The sequence below is a fragment of the Nuphar pumila genome, chromosome 5, assembly GCF_984573655.1.
Source record: "Nuphar pumila chromosome 5, dmNupPumi1.hap1.1, whole genome shotgun sequence".
In the NCBI taxonomy this organism is placed as follows: Eukaryota; Viridiplantae; Streptophyta; class Magnoliopsida; order Nymphaeales; family Nymphaeaceae; genus Nuphar; species Nuphar pumila.
Window position 1 is genome coordinate 506934 of NC_143253.1, and position 14896 is coordinate 521829.

At 36.5% G+C, this 14896-nt stretch overlaps 1 long non-coding RNA gene across 1 annotated transcript; it reads left to right on the top strand.

Annotated features, from left to right (window-relative positions):
* The first annotated feature begins 5326 nt into the window (after window positions 1-5326).
* On the top strand, window positions 5327-6990 carry LOC149836381 (uncharacterized). Its single transcript, XR_016432014.1, has 2 exons — window positions 5327-5450; window positions 6047-6990. It is a non-coding gene; the product is annotated as an uncharacterized LOC149836381 (long non-coding RNA).
* Window positions 6991-14896: the final 7906 nt, after the last annotated feature.

The window sequence follows — 14896 nt, forward strand, 5'->3', positions numbered from 1 at the left end:
AGAACACATATGAGCATGATAGATTCACATATATAGTTTTTTGACTGCCTTAGAGCATATATGAGCATGATAGAATCACATATACAATTTTTTTGACTGCCTTAGAACACATATGAGCATGATATAATCATATATAAAGTTTTTTGCCTGCCTTAAAACACATATGAGCATGATAGAATCACATATACAGCTTTTTGACTGCCTTAGAGCACATATGAGCATGATAGAATCACATATATAGTTTTTTTTACTGCCTTAGAATATATATGAGCTTGATATAATCACATATACAGGTTTTTGCCTGCCCTAGAACACATATGAGCATGATAGAATCATATATAAAGTTTTTTTACTGCCTTAGAGCACATATGAGCATGATAGAATCACATATAAAAAAATTTTGACTGCCTTAGAACACATATGAACATGATATAATCACATATATAATTTTTTCTCTGCCTTAGAACACATATGAGCATGATAGAATTACATCTACAGTTTTTTTATTGCCTTAGAGCACATATGAGTATGGTAGAATCACATATACAGTTTTTTTGACTGCCTTAGAACACATATGAGCATGATATAATCACATATACAGTTTTTGCCTGCCTTAGAACATATATGAGCATGATAGAATCACATATAAAGTTTTTTGACTGCCTTAGAACACATATGAGCATGATAGAATCACATATACAGTTTTTTTTACTGTCTTAGAACACATATGAGCATGATATAATCACATATACAATTTTTTGTCTGTCTTAGAATACATATGAGCATGATAGAATCACATATAAAGTTTTTTTACTGCCTTATAACACATATGAGTATAGTAGAATCACATATACAGTTTTTTTACTGCCTTAGAGCACATATGAGCATGGTAGAATCACATATAAAGTTTTTTTACTGCCTTTAGAACACATATGAGCATGATTGAATCACATATAAAGTTTGTTAACTGCCTTAGAACACATATGAGCATGATATAATCACATATACAGTTTTTTGCCTGCCTTAGAACACATATGAGCATGATAAAATCATATATATAGTTTTTTTACTGCCTTAGAACACATATATATGAGTATGATATAATCACAAAAACAGTTTTTTTACTGTCTTTAGAACACATATGAGCATGATTGAATCACATATAAAGTTTTTTTACTGCCTTAAAACACATATGAGCATGGTAGAATCACATATACATTTTTTTACTGCCTTAGAGCACATATGAGCATGATTGAATCACATATAAGTTTTTTTTACTGCCTTAAGAACACGTATGAGCATGATAGAATCACATATACAGTTTTTTTACTATCTTAGAACACATATGAGCATGATAGAATCACATATACAGTTTTTTTACTGCCTTAGAACATATATGAGCATGATAAAATCACATATAGAGTATAATTTATTTCAGTATATTTTGTTTATCAATAATGACCTTTCTTTTCTCGTGTAGGTTGCTAGTGATAATCAGCGTAGTGGAACTGAAGGGACAGATCAAGACAATGAACAAGAGGATGCACAAAATCTTGGCGATGATTAGATTCATGTGTTGAATTTTTTCTTCCTTCTTTTTGTTTAAAAAATGTAAATGTTGAATTGTAAATAATTAGAACTTGCGAATTTTACAATGGATCGATTAATTGTTTTAGTTTCCTTTTATATGTATTTTGATGTGTACTTTATTTTTTATTCACAGAAAATATAAATTATACAGGAAATATAAATTGTATCACGAGAAATTTTTTCTCGATATTTAATTTTCAAATATTTTTTTAAAATTTTTTTTCTTATTTGCGACAGATTAGCGACAGATATATCAGTCGCTAATTACTATCAGCGTTGAATGTAGCGACGAATTAGTGACGACTATAAATCCATCGCAACACCAAAATCGTCGTATAGTAACGACGACTTTGCGACAGATGTTGGCATTTGTTATTCCGTCGTAACTTAGCGATGGAACTGACGACATATACATTCTGTCGCTACTTAGCGACGGAATGGGCGACATATATATTTCGTCGCTAATTAGCGTCGAAAAAATCGCGATGGAAGCTATCCATCTCTAATCTGTCGCTAAGCTGTTTAGCGACGGATTAGCATCGGATTAGCGACAAATTTAGGTCGTTGTTAATCCACAAGTTTCTTGTAGTGTACACAGTAAATACTATCCAATTTAAATTCTGTTGCATGTCATTGCAATAGTAGTTCTCACCTAATGAAGATGGACAGAGTAACAAGACATTAAATAAGATAACAGAAAAAAAGAACTCAAATAAAAGATGTCTTGATATCATAAGGATAAATATTATCAGAAGCATGCATGTATGCAAACACATCTGCACAAAGACTGAAGTCGAAGAGAGAATGAAAACCTTAAATCCATAACTACGTCATTCTAAAAAACCAAACCCTTTTGAATGTGCCTGATAAGCCCTAATATGGTTTGTGACAACCAAAAATCCGAAAAGAAATGCATAAGAAACAATAGGAAGATTCAAAAGAAATAGGAATTGAAGGAAAAAGACATGATTTATATTAAAAGCCCTAAAAGATCAACACAACCAAGTAGGAAAAAACTAAACAACAACAACAACAACAACAAAAGGATTAAAAAAAAACAGAAATTGAGAAAACAAACAAACATGGTTTATATTGAAAACCCTAAAAAATCAACACAGCCACATACTGAAAAAACTGAACCCAAAACAAAAATGAGAGAAAGAGAGGGGTTGTTTACGTCAATGTCCTCTCTCGGCTCTGTATTCACCCAACATTCACCAGATAATGCCACCATCACCTTCTTCTGCTCACTTCAGGCTTCCTAGTACCCCCATGGAGAGAGAGAGAGGAGGGGTGGAGGCCATGTCAGCCCCAATGGGTGTGATACTCGACAAGAGAGACAGAGAGGAGGGGATCCAAGCGGTGCCTTTGGCTCAACGATGATGGTGGTGCTCGACAAAGCAGGAGAGGGTGGTCATCTCTGGCAGGCTTCTCATCGGTGGTGCTCCTATCTAACGAGGTGGGAGGAAGAAAGAGAGGGGTAAACATAAAAATAGCCAAGTGAGCACTTTTAAGTAAGCTATTTCTAGTCATTGGATCCTAGCACTAACATTGCTCTCTTGTGTGAAAAGATCAAATGCAACCACCTGATCACCCTCCTTGGGGCGGTCCCTATCAAGTGTAGGATTCAAGACTTGATGGAGGGCGATGGGGTGTTTAATGCACAACTTTTGTGGAATCATATTGCACCTGATCAGGACTTCCTATCAGTTGTTCTTCTACACATTTCTCTCTATATATACATAAATAGAGATTGGTAGCTGTGAAATTCATAGGTATTAAATTTATTGTCAAACATGTTGATCATTTATCGCGCGAGTTGATGGACGACCAATGCAAAACAAAACAAAAATCACATTTTTGACAAGTTTTTTTTCGTTAAAGAAGCATTAGCGGTGACAAAATTGTTGCCACTAATGCTTTGGGTGAAAAAATGAGCATTAGCAGCAACAATCAATGCTAATGACCTTTAGTAGTGAGTTTTGTCACCGCTAATGTTCGTTTGATCATTAGAAACAACAATTTTATCGCCACTAATACCTCTTTGGCGAAAAAAACTTGTCATCTTTGCATTTTTTTTGGCACGTGATGGATGGCTAGTGCGATTGATCACCGATTTAATACCTAAGCATTTCGCAGCTACCAAAATTTTATAATAATTTCTAGAGTCTACATTGATGAATCATATATAGGCATGTTAACTCTCATATTTTATAATTTATGATCATATTAGAGGAAAAACTCTTCAAGCTAATAGATAACAAGACTACTTTTTGTTTTGTCTTTGCTTTTCATCCCATTCTTTGGTCAGTCTTATGAACTTATCGGTCATATGTTCTGATACCTTTTACTCCTAAGTCTTGTTTTCAACATCTTTGAAAAGAGTTAAGTTGAGCATCTTATTGTACAAAGCAAAATCTACTTATTCATGCCTTATCTCGTGGCATTTATTTTATGAACGAGAGCATCAAGAAAAAAAATCTAAAAAAATGTCAAATGCAAGAAAAAAGTGTGAGAATGCCAAAAAAAATGAGTCATGTCATCCTCTAGGCTTGGTAGTTTCCCTTAAAGCACCTGATCTTGGGTCCTGGTAACAATGATAAAAGAGAAAAGGTATTGTTGGAAAAAAGGGGGCATAGCTCTAAAAGTTACAATGTTTCCTCTCTAATTGAGGATTTCATGCAAGAGATGCTCATGATCCCTTACCCAATTGTTTTTTTTTTGAGCCTCGCATTCAAGAATATCATATCTAACTTTTCTTGTTAACCCTTTTGAGCCTCGTGATACCTAAAGTTCAAAAAAAAGTCTACTAAACTTAAGAAAAAACTATTTTATTCTTTACCATTGTTATTGTCATTTATCTTCATTATTCTAAATTCAATAAAAGTTTTTAACTTAGAAACTCTGCAGCCGGTTGGCGATTCGGCTCCATGGGACGAGAGGGCTAGAAGACCTCCATCTTGTATCAGGACTCAATACATCACGTGCACCAACAGTCGAGCTTAGTTGATCAACTAGCACGATGAAAGGCTACAATCAGACAAAGCGGTCATGGTAGGACGCTCTTGACACTTTCGGTCCTACCAAGAACCACAAGTCTAATTTAGACTTTTCTCACATGCCAAGAGTAGGGCTGGTAAACGAGATGAATGAGTTGAGTTTGTAGTGTTCAAGTTTGACTCATTCATGTGGTGACCAAGTTGAGTTCGAGCTCAAAATCAGACCGAGTTAAACGAGTAGAGTTTAAGTTGGTTTTTTATAAGAAAAATACATTATTTTTAGTTGAAAAAATAAGATATATATATATATATATATATATATATATATATATATATAATATTTATTATTACCTAATAAGCTTAAACAAGTCGAACCCAGCCAAACTGAGCATCTATATTTCATGTTCAGCTTGTCAAGACTATTTTACCAGTTTGAACCAGGGATAGGCATCGGGCCGGCCGGGTCTGGGTCCGGGCCCGGGCCCATTTAGAGCTTCCCAGCCCATAATGGGCCGGGTCGGCTTGACCATCGGGCCGTCAGGCCCGTTGCCCACCCCTAGTTCTAACATGCGCTTTACAAGTCGAACATGAACCGAACCAGAGCGAGTCAGTTTGTTTCCCAGGGTCAAGAGCGTGGGGGGTACTACTCAGGCGTGAAAGGTTGCAACCGTCCAATTGGTCAAAGTCAGGGCCAGTTCAGTAATTATTGCTAGTCAGGTACCGACAATAAGTATGGTGATGAGAGAGAGAGAGAGGATTCCTAACGAATCTCGATTCGATCTGGAGTTGAAAGGACAAGCGAAGCGAGACCGAGACGTCTCTGGAGCGCTTACCTTACGCCATCCATCCATCTCTGATCAGGTACACCGGCCCCCCCTCTCTCTCTCCCTCTCCAATTCTTAGTTCGGAAGCATCGAGATCGTTAAGGTTCATTGCTTAGATATCGAAAGCTGCAAAAGTTTTATCTGTTGATCTCTTGAATGAATGTTCGGATGGACGCCGATCCTAAATCTGCGTTCCAGCCGATCGAAAGCAGCTCTCTTCTCTCCGTTGATTTTGCCATTTTCTGAAACTCTTTTTTTTTTCGGTTTTCCTTTTTGGTTCTGGTTCGGCTCAGAGCCCTGATTCTCTTCTCAATCGTTACCAAGGAAATCCGGAAAAGCCCATCATATTTCGTGTAATTTTTGGATCTCGTTTTGGTTAGCAATCGGTTTACATTGAGGATCTGCAGATCGATCTTGATATCAGGATGATCAATCGGGGATTTTTGACACTCGAGTTCAATAATTCCTTGATCGAATCGTGTAAGGAGTCGGTACATGAGCACGTAAAATCCTGTTTTCGAGTTCTGCTATCCCGACGAGTTATCATGTGAAGTTTTCTCTAGTTTTTTGGGATCATTACGCTCACGGCCTCACACTCATCAAGCTCTAAGATTTTATTGCTACTACTTTTAGGTGCTGATAAGTCTGGTTTGATAACGACCAAAGACTTCCCTCACGGTCTCACCTTAGATACAGGGTCTGCAAGTGCGAGGAAACGGACCGCTGCTCTGCAATTCCTTTGTCTTGGAGGGTGTTATTTAATCGGAAAAGTGTGGTTTCGGCAAGGATTTCTCACTCTACCAGCCACAAACCCAAACCTTCATCCCGAATCCTCAACTCTGGAGAGCTCTAGTTTGTTTGGATTGTGGAAAGGTCGCAGCGATGACCACAGAGGGGTTTCAATCTGTCGGTCCAGATGCCGGAATTAACGATGATGAGCTGCCGCTGCTTAATTGAGTTCTGTAAGGCTTTCCAGCAACTTAGGAATGCTGCCAATTCTTTAATACTGAGTGACCAGAGGGGTCACCATCGGAACGCCAGGTGCAGGAGGCCAAACGGATCTTTGAATTCTCTAGTTCTTCCCTTGTGCGACTACTCACCTTTTGCTGCATTGGACATCATCATATTGTGCTTATTGTGCTTGGCGCTCTTGGGGTGCTCGTGCTGCCGTATTTCAGATTCATCTGCGGAGAAGCTGCTGAGATTCTTCCAGCAGCCATCTTGCTGATCGGTCAAGTCATGTACCACGTTCCTGTTGCTTATGTGGCCGGTGCGATTGCAATGTTTTTTATTGTGGTTTTTGCCGGGGAGATCCACCATCACCAGGCTAGGAAATGTGGGAAGCCTTACTGTAACGATCTTCACAAGGCGGTTGAGTTCGATATCCAGCTTGAATGGGAAGAATGCCCAAAGTAGTTACCTTCGGTACCTAAAGACGTCTTATCAAAGCAAACATACATATGGTGGAACACTAGGCAATCTTGTACTCAAAAAAGTATCTTTCAAATGGATTTCATATATTATTTTCAAACGCATGTACAACAATTCGAAAATAACTCAAAGAAAAATCATGAATGACATTAGTCGTGAAGAATGTATGGAGGTTTCTTACAAACAAGCATGAAGTGGACGAGAATAAACTAACGAGGCATTATATGGTTCATTTGATGAGTCATTTATGATGCTTTCTGCTTATTTGTATCATTTGATGAATACTAACCAAGAATCGATAGGGTACACTAAGATCGATTTCAGTACTTATTCTTATCCTTTCGTCTAAGCATTGATGAGTTTTTTAAAGAATGCACTCTGGTTCTTATGGTAGATGACACATTCTTAAAATGAAGATACATAGGTATATTATTGTTGACCTATAGTATTGATCAGTGTGATATTTTTTTAGCATTTGTTGTTCTTGATAAGGAGTCAAAGAATTCATGGTGTGGTTTTTTATACATATGAAGGAATAACTCATATGCTTCAACGAATATAATGAGGAAATGCAACGTATAATTATCTCATATAAGCATGAAGGTCCAAAGTATGTTGTCTCCCACACATGACCTATATGTCGCATTGGATATTACATGAAGCATTTGAGAGATAACTTTTCTAAAGAATTTGGTTCACCACTCAGTGCACTTTAGTAAAATATAGTTTGAGCAACCACAAGACAACAATGCAAATATTTTTTTTTTTAAATTGAGAGCAAGACAAAGCCGCATGCAATTATGTTGTTACTTACATGAAACCCGAACATTGAGCTAACAATAATTTTTCAGTGAAAAAATATGAGTGCTTAACGTCTAATATCACAAAGAACTTTAATTCGTAATTTCTCATCATACATGACAAGCTCTTAATTCTTCTTATTGAAAGACTTTATCTCATGTTGATGAAACTTTTTGAGAAAAAAAGAATATTGAGCAATATTTGTCAGGCGCTATGGTGTCGAAAGTAAAAGAAAAACTAGAGGAATTAAAAAGAAATGCACAACAACCATATGTGCAAGTAGTGCATTGTCACCAACGTCAATACGAAGCCTACAACCAATCTCACAGTTACATTGCTGATCTTGACAAGCAAAAATACTCTTATGAAGAGTGACATGTTAGCAAGATTCTATACAAACATGCGATCACATATATTTTATATGAGGGCAAACTACCAAAGGATTACTCTGATAAGTTCTTCATAGTTAAATCATATCGAGTTGCATATAATGCATATCTATTCTTTTCGATGACAGATAATGTCTCAAACATCGTTCTATCGACTCTTATACTTGTCTATCTACCAAAAGTGATTCGTAAAACAAAGTGACCTAAGGTGAAAAGAAGAAAAATAATGAAACACAAAAATATTGTCCCATACAAATATAATGTATGTGGTGAGGTTGACTACAACCGGTGAAAACACAAATAATAGTATGATAGAGTTCATATACTTTGCAAAATATAGGATTTGTTTAAGAGTTGCCTAGTTGAGACTGCAACCATTGTTCGAATCTTAAATACTTTTATGGTCTGTTTGTTTTTAGCTAACATCTCTTTTACTACTTTTTCCATTACATTGAAACAAACATCAAATAATCATGGTAGTAAAGTAGTACAAGTGAACTCTAATTGTTTTCCCCACCTACCATTTTTCATGTGCAAATCCTTCCATATTTTCTGTTTTCATGACAGCATTCTCATTAGAATGATGAGCTGGCAAGATTTTTTATAAATTTGTGCCTAGTTCTCATGAAAAGCCTTTCCTTTTGTTGAAATTAAATAAATGAGCCTAAAAGAAAAATTAACTTAAAAGCTAATCTTTTGCCCTTAAAACTTGAGAGAGAGGTGTGGAGAGGAAAATATGAACAAGGCATATTAATGATGGGAATCTATAACCACTTATTGGCACAGCAAGACCCGTATGATTAACATACCCTTCGGGTGCATTTGAATCATGTAGATCCAAGGCAATTTTGACCATAGATTGAAGGTCACTAGTCCACCGCAGTTTTTGCCTGTCCACGTGGACATTTAAATGCATCTTTAGAGAAGCCAAACATATGATTCATCAGGATTGCCAAGATGTTGCTCTTGAAATATACTATTCACACACACTCCCCTTTTCGAAAAAGATCGGCACACCAAGTACTACACTTAGTTATTACATTTTTGTTAGGAAAATATTAAACTGATGCTTATCGGACAAAACTATTAAACTGAAATTGAGAAACGTGTACAATCCCAATAAATTATCTCAACAAAATCATTAAGGGCCCATTTGGATGACAGGAGCCAAAACCAAGTTTTTAGAAAACTTGGTTTGCCTCTAAACCAGGTTTTTGGTTTTTTAGTTTCCAAAAAACCTATATATAAACATTATTTGCTATTTTTCCAGCTACTCACCCATTGGAAAATGGCTGGGCCGGTGCCAACCCACCATTTTCGGGCTGGTATATGACCAGAAAATGACCAAACATCATATAAAATAAAAAAGAAGAAAAAAAATGTTTGCATTTTCCAGCCATACACAGACCAGAAAATATCTGGAATGGCACCGACTGGCATCATCCATGCCACTTGGTGCCTGCCCAGCCAATTTTCAACCGGTAGATGGCTGAAAAAATGGTTAGGCGTTATATAAAATAAAATAGGATATGATGCCTAACCATTTACTGGCTGAAAACTAGCCGAGTCGGCACCGGCTAGCAAAGTTGGTGCTAAGCAGTGCAGGCCTGGCCATTTCACTACAACAAAGCAGTAGATTAGCGACGACCACATTCCGTCGCTAATCCGTCGCTAACATGGTTAGCGACGGATTAGCGACAACGAGGCGACAGTATGCTTACGTCGCGAATATTTCGACGCTAACTGGCGACGGAATTATTCTGTCGCCAGGTCCGTCGCTAATTGCGACGGAATAACGAGCGCTATATTTCGTCGCCAATCCACCGGTACTAAACGGCGACCACGTCTTGGCGACGGATTTACTTTCGTCGCTATGTCGTCGCTAGATTAATATGAATAGCGACGGATGGTTCCGTCGCTAATCCGTCGCAAACACGAAAAAAAATAAAAAAAAAATTATTTGAAAATTAAATACCGAGAACTGTACAATTTTTATTTCCTGTACAATTTATATTTCCTGTAAATAAAAAACAAACCACACAAAAAAATTCATATAACAAGAATCTACAACAATTAATCGTTCCACCTTAAAATTAAGAAGTTTAATTATTTACAATTCAACAATTACAATTAGGAAATATAAAAAAAAAATAGAACTTCTTCAACACAGTCTTCTAATCATCGCCAAGATTTTGTGCATCTTCTTGTTCATTGTCTTTATCTGTCCCTTCAGCTCCACTACGCTGATTATCGCTAGCAGCCTACACAAGAAAAGAACAGTCAGTATTGATAAACAAAATATAATGAAATAAATTACACACTATATGTGATTCTATCATGTGCTCATGTGTGATCTAAGGCAATAAAAAAACTCTATATGTGATTCTATCATGCTCATATGTGCTCTAAGGCAGACAAAAAGTTATATATATATATGTGATTCTATCATGCTCATATGTGTGCTAAGGCAGTCAAAAAATTGAATATGTGATTATAGCATGTTCATATGTGTTCTAAGGCATCTAGAAAAACTCTATATGTGATTCTACCATGCTCAGATGTGCTTTAAGGCAGGCAAAAAACTATATATGTGATTCGATCATGCTCGTATGTGTGCTAAGGCAGTCAAAAAATTGAATATGTGAATATAGCATGCTCATATGTGCTCTAAGGCAGGCAAAGCAAAAAAATTTATATGTGATTCTATCATAAATGATATATAGTATGTTCATATGTGTTCTAAGGTCGTAAAAAAACTCTATATGTTATTATAGCATGCTTATATGTGTGTTAAGGCAGTCAAAAAACTGAATATGTGATTATAATATGCTCATATGTGTTCTTAGGCAGTAAAAAAATTGAATATGCGATTATAGCATGCTCATATGTGTTCTAATGCAGTCAAAAAAACTTTATATGTGATTCTATCATGCTCATATGTGTTCTTAGGCACGCAAAAAAACTTTATATGTGATTATAGCATGCTCATATGTGCTCTAATGCAATAAAAAAACTCTATATGTTATTATAGCATGCTCATATGTGCTCTAAGGCAGTCAAAAAACTGAATATGTGATTATAACATGCTCATATGTGTTCTTAGGCAGGCAAAAAGTTATATATGTGATTTGATTACGCTCATATGTTTTCTAAGGCAGACAAAAAACTGAATATGTGATTATACCTGAGAGGGACCTGAAATCGAAGATCCTCTATCCTGAACAGCGGCCTTGATCTCATTTCGGAGAAAGGGGGCGACGGTGTATTGGAAGTAGTTATTCAGTGATTCATTAATGATATGGCGTACATCATCACCGGAAAGAATAGTCGACTGCTTGGAGCTTATGTCGGCGCAAAAAGTCGGTGAGCCGTAACTGGAAGAACCAATAACTGGTGAAGTATTCATATTACTCCCAAACCCGAACACGCGACCTTTTTTGGGTTCACCTGCTGCAGTCACCCATGCTGTAGGATCAAATGATGAATGCTGAGTAGCGTCATCGCCATATTGCTCTACCATCTGTTGCTCATATGCCTCCTACAAAATAATGTTTAAAGTATTCATTAATAATTAATGATAACATTATGATAACTTGCATATATATTGCAATGATTATTAATAGAATTAATACATACTGTTGTCGTTCTCGCCTTCTCTGATACGAAGACTCTCGTGGTCTTCCGTTTATGTGTTTCTACAAACACATCCTTATATGGTACACTGTCTCCTTTTTCTGCTTCCTGCGAAGTTAAATGACAAAAGATTTAGTACACAAGTTTGCAACAATACTTATAAAATTAATATTATATATTGATGAGTTACCATTTTCTTTAGGTGACTCCCAAATGTCTTAGATCCACCTGTGTGTAGATGGGCTTCGGGCATCTTCGATCGATTTTGTGCAGCCTTCGCAGAGCGATTTCTAAATGCATCTCCCGCCCACTTATCACACATTTCATCCTAGTAATCTCTCCTGATAGTAATAGGACCATGGCCCTTCCACAGTAATGGATCATCTACTACGCCAGATGTTTTTTTTGCTGCAGTCTTCATAGTGTGCAGCATGTCTGCAAATCGATTGGCAACCACCTTCTGCCACACCTTCCTTGCATCATTTTCTTCCACCGTAGTTGTGAAGCGATTTGAAGCCTATAAATATTTTCAGAAAGTTAGTAGACATTGCTTAAATAAATTAAATATGAAACACATTAACTATGAGGAACAACTGTATACCATGAATGAGGACCACAATCTATCTAACACCTCCTTTGGGTACTCTTTTCATTGAGCAACTGGTCCTGGTAGATGTTGAAGAAGTGAATTCCTAATCTCTCGTACTACTTCTTGTGGCTCAAACCTCATGCTGCACATGAATTGTTACACAGTAAATATCAATATAAAATATTTAAAAGATATGCAATAATTAAAAATAAAATACTTACGGTCGATTATCGATATACACTATTCGAATGAGTCTTCCTGTGCCAGCCTGAGAAGACCCTGTTTCCTGTGTTGGCTATTGACTTGTGTGATCAACTGGTGTAGGTGGGTCGTGTACAGGCGCAACATCATCTGTAAAAAAATACATTAGAACTTCTGAGAATGCGCATTTGAACTAATCAAGCATCCAATTAGTTATATGATATACCTATCACAGGAGCCCGTGAAGATGAAGGCTGAGCCTGGCTACTACTGGATGAGCGACCACTATAACCTCCACGAACCATATTCTAACAAATAACATATGTCATACAATACATTCAAATAATTCATATCAAGTATTATAATGCATTCAAGTCATTCACATCAAGCATTGCAATGCATTCAAATAATTCAAATAATTCACATCAAGTATTGCACTAATTCAAATCATTCGTTGCATAAATTATAATACATTCAGATAATTGAAATCATTCACATCAAGTATTACAATGCATTCGAATAATTCGTATCAAGTATTACAATACATTCAAATAAAATTTTTAATCATTCACACCAAGTATTGCAATACAACTCACATCAAGTATTACAATGCATTTAAATAGAGGTTTGTAGTATAAGATTTTGCTCACTAGCTTGAGAATTCTTCCTCGTCACTAGTTTGACTTTCTTTTTCTTCTTCTTCTTCTTCATTGTTTGCCCATTCACTTGGTACATCATTTGGATCACATTCCTCTATGAATGTTTCATCGGCCAATGGAGATATGACATGCATATCATGCGCAACATCGTGACCATAAGTGAAGTCATAGACATCATCTGATTGATAGTAATCACTATCTTCAGCTAACTCATCTTCCTGTAACTGATCATACTCGGGGTATAGTTTGGATTTCACCTTGCAAACTGCCCACCATTCATTTCTATCTGACTTTTTTATACTCGGATATGAAGTATAATAAACTTGTTGAGCTTGCGAGGCTAATATGAATGGTTCATATGTTCCAAACCTGGATTTATGATTCACCTCCACAATGCCTGAAGCTTTGTCGAGTCTTGTTGCAGTTGGATCAAACCAATGACACTTGAATATCGTAACCCTGTTATTCATGCCTAAGTAAGTCAACTCCATTATTTCCTCTATAACACCGTAGTAATCATGTTCATTTTCACCGTAGCTGCTACCCTTGACACACACGCCACTATTTATCGTTGATTTGTTTATACCGTAGTCTTTTGTATGGAATCAATAACCATTTACGATATACTCGTTGTAGCATTGCACAACTTTGGTCGGACCATTTTCTAAATCACATATTCCTTGATCTTTAACATCACCATTGCGAACCTACGCACAGACATAAACAATGATTGTGATCACGATCAATTAAGTAACTTAGTGTTGTTTATAAGTACAAAATTTATGTTAGCTTCTTTACCAACTGTTTCAACCACTCCACAAACTTAGTTTCACGTTCTTTTTGTACTTCTGCATCAGTGAGATGTGAAACTTCGTTTTGCAACTCCAGATCAAATCGTCTGCAAACCACAAATACTTATATTACCGAGCCATGTATCCACATATAGAACATAAAAGGATTTATAATTGAGTTGCATATACATATACTTACTCGATGTATGGGTCGATCACTGAGCAATTAAAAAGAATATAGATGTGTGCTGCATCTTGCTCTCGATCTGTCAATAGCCTTGATCGGCAACTACCAAATGCATGCCCAAGTGGTTGAAATATCGACAGCTTGTCAGCTATAGTTACTTGTTCACCATCATCGTTACGGGGCGGGCATGTGTAACGTGTTGGAATATGAGGTTTGAAGTACATAGATGAAAAAATTGAAATTTCTTCTAAAGTGTACGCCTCACAAATAGAGCCTTCTACTCTTGCTTTATTACGAACCTTTTTTTTTAGGTCGAACATGCATCTGACAAGAATATACATTTCAAATTTTAAATATCTGTCATTAAAGAGACAAATATAAAAAAACATATACCTTTCAAATGGGTACATCCATCGATATTGCACAGGGCCATCAACCCTTAGTTCATATGGCAGATGTATGATCAAATGTTCCATAACATCGAAAAATGCTGACGGAAATATATTTTCTAACAGACAAACAGTGGTGATGACAGAGTCCTCAAGATTCTTTACATCTGATACAACGACCTCCGATGCGCACAATGTTCTAAAAAATCCACTCAACTCAGACAATACCCCCCATATAGGTTTGTCTAACATATCATGGAATGCTAGGGGTATCAATCGTTGCATAAAGATATGACAATCATGGCTCTTTAACCCATATAACTGTCCATCGTCAATCTTCACAGCCCGAGCAATGTTAGAGACATATCTATCTGGAAATCTCAGTTGTCTCAACCAATGACATACATGTTTTA